Raw genomic sequence first — 8260 nt, 5'->3', positions numbered from 1 at the left:
CCTTGACTCATTTTTCCACCTGAATGGAAATTCAAATGTGAATATATCCACACCAGATCCTGGGTATAAATCCTGTGTAAGCATGTCCATAAAACAGCAAGGAACTTGATGTCATTTTAAACTAGTTTTATGCAGTCTGAACTGAGGAAGATGAGCGAAGTAGTGCAGTATCTTATCCCAAAGATACATTTGCAGCTAGACCGTGGTTGTGTGTTGTTGTTGTTGTTTTTTTAGTGTTTTGGCTTTTTTTTTTTTTTTCCTCATGGACTGTCTGGTTGGATTTTTAATTCTTTGATTCCTCACTTAACTTTTTAAAAATTTATTTATTTTTAATTGGAGGTTTTCTATACCTACATCCACTCTGGTCTCATAAGAAAAACTGAAACCTTGCATTAAACTTCTAAATATGTGGTTGCCCATGGATTTCAAAGTTGGAGGCAAATGCTACAGCAGAGCCCTAAAAATACATCATTGTTTAAATATAATTAGTAGAAATGTGCAGATGATGCTGATAAACCATCACAGAATAAATATGAATGATGTTGTAGGGTATGTAAAGTTACAGAGATGGAACTGTATTTCAATTATTAATAGACTATTGCCATCAATAAACAAAGATATCAATCTCACATGCTTACTATAAATTACATCCATTAGGTCTTTCTTTCCTCAAGCATATAAATCCATACAATCTGAGCATATACAAGTTCTTAAATCCATAAATATATTATGTAGTGGTTCTCTTTGAGGAGCTAATGCTTTGTTCAATATTCTGTTAAAATGGCTCAAATTAAGCAAATGGGCTTCTAGAGTCTTATTTATGGGGGCTCAGGAGAGCAAAACACAAAACATCAAAGTGAAAACACTTGCATGCTCAGAGATGACAGCACCATGTTCTTCTAACCAAACTGAGAAAATGAGTTTCTGAATCCATGTGAGCCACTGGTCTCTAAGAGAATCCTGACTACCTCAGAAGATTTTCCCCCTGAAAATGAAACACACAGAAGTGTGACCTTAAGAAAAATAAATCCCAAATCACCTCAAACTAAGTTTCCCTTTTCCTATGGTGTTACTTTGCTGTATACTGGTAGCTGATACAGTTGGGCCAAATCAAGATGACCTAGATTTTGCCTTATGACCAGACCATGAGTTGACAGCTGAGTGACCATGAAGCTTTGTTACCACTGTAAATTCTTGATGTGCATGTATGTTGAGTGGTAATAGTACAGATTTTACAACTTCTGATGTAAACTTCATCATGAAAGATGTATGTTACCCATGACACAGTGATGTGAGTTGAGAAGTGCAGAGAGTTGTGCAGAGCACAAGATATTAATATCCATGGAAAATACAGTGGATTTTCTAAACAATCCCTTTCTTTATGTTGTCTATACAATACAGGCTTTCTTTGATTGCTTTTATGTGTAACAGATAAGGAACATATACTAAAGATATACTTCCTTAGTAGTACATGTTTATATTAAACCAATTATTTTGCTTCATGAGGCAGAAACACCAGAATTTCCAGCAACGACTGAAGGACCTGCAGCAGTTGTTTGGGAACTTTCTGACAGCTTACATAGTTATGTGTTTCCCTGGCCACTCTTTACCATCTCTGTGTTGTGCTTGGCTGTGTGGTGAACCAAAAACCAACTTGTTTAAAACAAAAGGTTATTTTTCTACCAGGTTTGTTCCCTAATTCGGTTTGCCATGAAGTTGCTTGTGCAGGGAAAGCACATCGGGTAGTGTTGGGATAAAAACAAGAGGGTAGGTGTTTGGAATAGGAAAAGGGAGCAAAGCAAACAGCTTAGCTGGTTTGCCCACTTTAGCCGAATATATCTAATCACAGAATCACAGAATGTCAGGGATTGGAAGGGACCTTGAAAGATCATCTAGTCCAATCCCCCTGCCAGAACAGGAACACCTAGACGAGGCTACACAGGAATGTGTCCAGGCGGGTTTTGAATGTCTCCAGAGAAGGAGACTCCACAACGTCCCTGGGCAGTCTGTTCCGGTGTTCTGTCACTCTCACTGAGAAGAAGTTTCTTCTCATGTTTCTTCTCATATTTAAGTGGAACCTCCTCTTAAATCCTGATTTAAGAGCTAGAAGAGTGAATAAGATCACACTCTCATTGCCTTGGCCATTGTTACAATGCCAGACAGTGCCACTGGGGAGATAATATCCCATTTGTCTCTCTGATAATTTTGTAATGGCCCTAAATGTGATATTGTCAGGTCCTTTGTGCCACATTAACCATACACACAATGCAATGTTGCTATAAGGAAGAAAGTTCGTAGTATCATAGAATCATAGAATGGTTTGGGTTGGAAGGGACCTCCAAAGATCATCTAATCCAACTGCAATGTGTTTCACCACATCAGGTTGCTCAAAGCCCTATCCAGCCTGACCTTGAACTCTTCCAGTGGTGGGGCATTCACCACTTCTCTGGCAAACCTGTTCCAGTGTTTCAGCAACCTCATCATAAAAAGTTTTTTCCTTATATTGAAAGTAAACCTACCGTTTTCAGTTTAAAACCATTGCCCCTTGTCCCATCACTACAGGCATTGGTAAAAAGTCTCTTTCCATCTTTCCTATAAGACAACTTATTGAAATGTCACAGTAAGGTCTTGCTGAAGCCTTCTCTTCCCTGGACTGAACAACCCCAATTCTGTCAGCCTTTATTATAGGAAGAAGAGTGATGTTCCAGACTTCTGACCATTTTTGTGGTGCCCTCTGGACCCACACTAAGAGGTCCACATCCTTCCTGTGCTTGGGTTTCCATAGCTGAATGCAGAGATGAGGAGCAGAATCACATCCCTTGACCTGCTGACCATACTTGTTCTGTAGCCCAGGACACAATTTGCTTTCTGGGCTGCAAGTGCATATTGCCAGCTCATGTCCAATTTTTCATCCACCAGTACCCCCAAGTCCTTTTCCATGTGACTGCTCTCAATTCCTTCACCCCCTAGCCTGTATTGATGCTGGGGATTGCCCTGTCCCACTTGCAGGACCTTGCACTTGGCCTTGTTGAATTTACATAAGCTCTCTTTTCAAGCCTGTCAAGGGCCCTCTGGATGGCATCCCTTCCCTCTAGCGAATCAACTGCATCACCCAACTTGATGTCATCTGCAAACCTGTTGAAGGTGCACTCAATCCCACTGCCTATGTCATTGATGAAGATATTAAACAGCATTAGCCTCAGTATGGAGCCCTGAAGGGTATCACTCATAATTGGTTTCTACAGGGACGTTGAGATGCTGACTGTAACTCTTTGGACATAGCCATCCATCTGGTTCTTTGTCCATCTAATAGTCTATCCATTAAACCTGTATCTCTCCAATTTAGTGACAAGAATTTTTGAGGGACCATGTCAAAGGCCTTACAGAAGTCTAGGTAGATGACATCCATAGCTCTTCCCTTGCCCACTGATGTAGTTACTCCATCATAGAAGGCCATGAGATTAGGCAGGCATGATTTCCCTTGCAGGAAGACATGTTGGCTCTCTCTAATTGCCTTCCTGTTTTCCATATGTTTCAACATGTCTTCTGGGAAGATCTACTTCATCATCTTCCTACACACAGAGGTAAGGCTGACCAACTGGTAGTTCCCAGGATCCTTTGTCTTAATCCTTCTGAAAAATGAATGTGATGTTTTCCTTTTTCCAGTCACTGGAGACTTTGTCTGACTGTCATGACTTTTCAAATCTGATAGTGACTTGGCAACTACACCAGCCAGGGATGCATCTCTTCATGTCCCATGGTCTTAGGTATGTTTGTGTTCCTCAGGTAGCCTAGAAACTGATCTCCTGTGATGGGAAGGACTTCATCTGCCCAGTCCCTGCCTTGGGATTCAGGGGCTTGAGAAATGTGGGCAGAGAGATTTCCATTGAAAACTGAGGAGAAAATATTGTGCCTCAGCTTCCTATATGTCAGTTGTTACCAGCTTTCCTGTCCCATTTGTCAGGGAGTGTGCCTTTTATTTAATCTTCCTTTTCTGGACAAGGTACTGGTAAAAGTTCTCCTTAATATTCTTTGCATCCCCTGTCATATACAGTTTCAACTATGCCTTAGCATTTCTGATCTCGTACCTGCACATCCAGGCACCATCTCTATATTCTTCCCAGTATACATGTCCCTGGTTCCACTGCTTGTGTGTTTCTTTCTCACACTTTAGTTTGACCAGATACTTGCTGAGCTATGCTGGCCTCCTGCCCTTCTTGCCTGATTTCTTACATGTGTGAAATGAGAGCTCTTGAGCTCTAAGAAATACACCCTTAGAGAGCTGCCAGCTCTGTTCAGCCCCTTTGTCTCTGAGGGCATTTTCCCAGGAGTCCTAGACACTAATTCCTTAAACAACTGTTTGTATCAAGTTTATATTGAGCAAATAATGTAATTCAGCTGTAAGTTTGGATAACATAAAAGACACATGTCCCTGCAATAAAAGCCATGGGCAATCCTGATCAGATAGTCTGTTTTCATTTCATTGAGCTATGAGATTTCTTGCAGTCATTTTATATTCTGTGAACACGATGTAAATTTCAGATATGAATGAGCTTCAGCAATGGTGACTGTAGATGCATCTGACTGGAAAATTGCCCAGTGGGCTGTTGCAGGCACAGAATTGACCATTTAACCTCTGGATCATATCTCAGCTGTGATAAAAGTTTGATGTTGCTGGATTCCTTCAGGAACTTGCATGGCTTGTGTCTGTTTCTTATAAATCCATGAAATATATTAATGCTATGTACAACCACTCTGTTCTGATTATTTTTTAACTTTTTAACATTCCTTATCGCTTCCATATACGTCTTCACCTCGAAACTGCTCACAAGTGGAGTACCTACATGAGACTAAAGAACTTCTGCAAAATAGTCTTAATAAAAGCTTACAATTCTGATTCCTACATTCAATCAATCAAAGTGATAGTATTCTGTGGCAGTCAATGGGAATGTTGATATTTATTAAAGTTTTGCAGAAGAAAATATAATCCTGAGTTTATTCACATTAGTACTTATTAACAAGCATTAGTTAACTGCTAAAACAAACGAACAAACAAAAAACAAACAAAACCCTGATAGGCACACTTTGCTTACTTGAGATCTCTGAAAAGATTAGAAGCAAACTAATCCAGGCCAAGTACTGTATATTACTTGCGCAACACAGAGTACCAAATACTCACTATGTGGAACATGAAGTGTGAAGAATCATTTATTTCATAAGAAACCAGCACCAGCTTGTGCTGGCTACAGTGGGAGAGCTGTTACAGTGGGAAATGGTGGATAGCGAAAGTCTCCGATGCTGAACCCTTTTGATATAGCTGTGGATGGTAATAATGTTAGTTTTAGGAGGAGGCAAAAACTTAAAACGAAGCAAATTGCTAGAAGATTTCCACGTTTTCTGTAGATCTTTTTTTTCCCATTCACCTCCAGGTGTAGGGGTTTAAAAGTGAAAGAGGTAAGAAAAACAATTTGATCCATAAAAGAAACACAATTTCAGCCATTTCTAATTTTATCTGTTGTAACGCCTCCGTGTTGGAAACAGTATGCCAGAGACCAGTTTCATATTTATTGGAGAAGTCCAATATTCCTCACTGTCATATTTCTTCTGTGAATGAAAACTAGGAGAAACTATTGAAACTGGAGGAATTTTAGCAATGTAGAACTTGTGTAAGGGGAGTATCAAGCTTCTGCTTGCAAAGAAATCCCAGTAGTCTGCCATCACAAGGTGAAGATAAATTATACTTGTATCACATTACATTCCATAATACCAGTTGAATTTGATCTAAGAAAGCTAACAGGATGTGAATGGCCTGTAATCTGTAAAGCAAGAGCTTAACAGAATGTTTTAGAAATTATGTATGACAAAACACTCTCTCTTCAGGAGGTTAATATGAAATATGGGTTGGTGTAGCTGTCTTCTTAAAACTGCCTGGAGCAGAATGTGTCAAAATGTGTAATTTCATGTAAATCAAAAGACTTGAAAATTTGGTTACACCTTGTATTATGTATTATGGGAACTGAATTAACTGAAAGAAGACAGGAAAGGCTAGAATTTTTTTACTTGTGTTTACACAAATTGTTTCAGCAGTTGTCATTTTCCTTCATTATAAACTGGTTTTGTACTGAACAACTGTGTAAAAATCTCTTTCTGTTTTTCAAAATGAACAAATTTATAGATTCGGCATGTAGATCTCACTCAAGCCTTAATTCTGTGAAGTATTTTCAATACGTTAACTATTATGCCATTGAAATTGATGCATTTTTAATACGGGCTTTGCTGAATCAGGTCCAAAATGTTCTAAATGTTTTACTTTTAAAAGGAGAAATCTCTGTTACAGCCTCATGAGACAAAAAGAGCACAGAAACTTGTGCATAAAACACTTGGAATAGAGTAATGCACCTTGCCTGATTTTAAAATGCAGTAATCCAAGGAAAGAGAGTACTTCAAATCTGTACTAGGTAAAGGGTTCAGTATTTGAGTAGGATGGTTTGAAGCAATTGCAGTTGTTTCCACTGCTGAAGAGTTCACAGCTCATCACCATAAAAGAAGCTACTACTACTGCTACTACTACTACTACTACTACTGATTCATTTTTTAATTATGCAGACTGTGATTTCCAGTGAGTTACTCACTGCTCCATGAGAAGCTGCAACTGTCTCTACAGTAAGTGTGGAACACAGGAAGCTTCTGAGACATCACAGCATGGGCTTTTCCAGCCTGTGACCTGAGCTGTAAAAGTTTCTTAGACTTTGTAATCATAAGCTGTTTCTTGGACTTATGGAGCAAAGTCTTGAGCTCTTTTTCTATCCTATAGCACTGTAAATCACAGGGAAAGAGTAGAAAGAGGGAGATCTAATCTTAAAAGTCACTAAATAAGAAGTGATTCTGATGTCTTTGCCTTTTGCCGGCATGAGAATATCTCCTGAAAAGGTGACTTTAATCTATAGCATCCTTGTTATATCCATTCAGAAAAGATTTAGCCTCAATCACTGTCAGCGGCAAGATTAATTTCAAACAGAACTGAGCATCACATCGAGTGGGGAGCTAAGTGCATGTTGATCAAATGAGAAACGAAGCTCATCAGTATCCCTAATGTTCTCTCAGGATAACACTCTGGCTGAATAATCTACTTCCCTCTACTTTAGCAAAGGTTTCATACTTGGATTTCAGAAGCTTTTAAACAGTAGTCTTAATGGTGTATTGTATAGCCTCTGATTGGTTTGAGGGAAGTGTAATTCAGATGTCGGGATCTGCTGGAACTGCACCAAGTGGGAACATGTGAACATATGAGCATGTGAATACACTTATAACTCGACTGGAATGGCTGAAAATGTTGAGACAAGTGAAAGGGAACAAACTTTTCAGATATATTTTATACAACGTGGTGCGATTTTTGATGAAATTTTATCTGTGCCCAGTTTCATTAATTGGACGATAACTTACTAATGAAATAATGCTGAAATCCCCTGTATCTCTGTGAGGAATAAGATTTCTCAGTTTAGAATTCAGCTGTTACCGCAAGTGTACATTAGTTATGATTTCATTATTCTTTCAGATAAATAATGCAAGCTCTTTAACAAAGCATTTCCTTAATAACCACATTAGAAACTGAACCTCATGCACCGATAAATACAATACTGTGTTTAACTTTTTGCTGTTTTTGAATCTATAACAAAAATGGTAGGATAGTAAAACATTTTAAAGAAAACAAAAGAAGTTAAAATATTAAGTGAAGAATTATTTTGGCACAGTTTTAATTTGTAAAGTAATATGCATATATTCAGTACATCACCACCAAGAGGAAATTAACTACCATTAAATAATATGGAAAAGAGACGTTAATTTCCCTGACAGAGTAACTAATTTGCCATAAAATCAAAATAACATCTACTACATGGATGTTATTTTTAAATGTAATCTCGCATGCTATAAAATTATTCGTGAGTTGGATAGGGTTTAGCTCCAACTCTCAATTTCTCGAGTGTGGGAACAGCATGGCCCCAATGCAGTCAATGGCAAAACAAATATGGATCTCACTAGCTTGCACTTTTACCATTTAGAAAATAGAATATTTTGGCTCTTAAAGAGTGCAGATTGATGCAGCTTCAATAAACCCATCGGATCACTTTGATTTGCACCAGCTGTGGGGTCTAGTCTGTATGATTCTGTAACAAGTAGGAGAGTTAGGCTGCAAGTGAGGACATTCTGTCAGTCAACAAAGCTGCATTACCCCAGCATGAACAAAAAGAAAATGAACTGT

The sequence above is a fragment of the Columba livia genome, chromosome Z (genome assembly GCF_036013475.1).
Source record: "Columba livia isolate bColLiv1 breed racing homer chromosome Z, bColLiv1.pat.W.v2, whole genome shotgun sequence".
Lineage (NCBI taxonomy): Eukaryota > Metazoa > Chordata > Aves > Columbiformes > Columbidae > Columba > Columba livia.
This window is presented reverse-complemented; position numbering follows the sequence as displayed.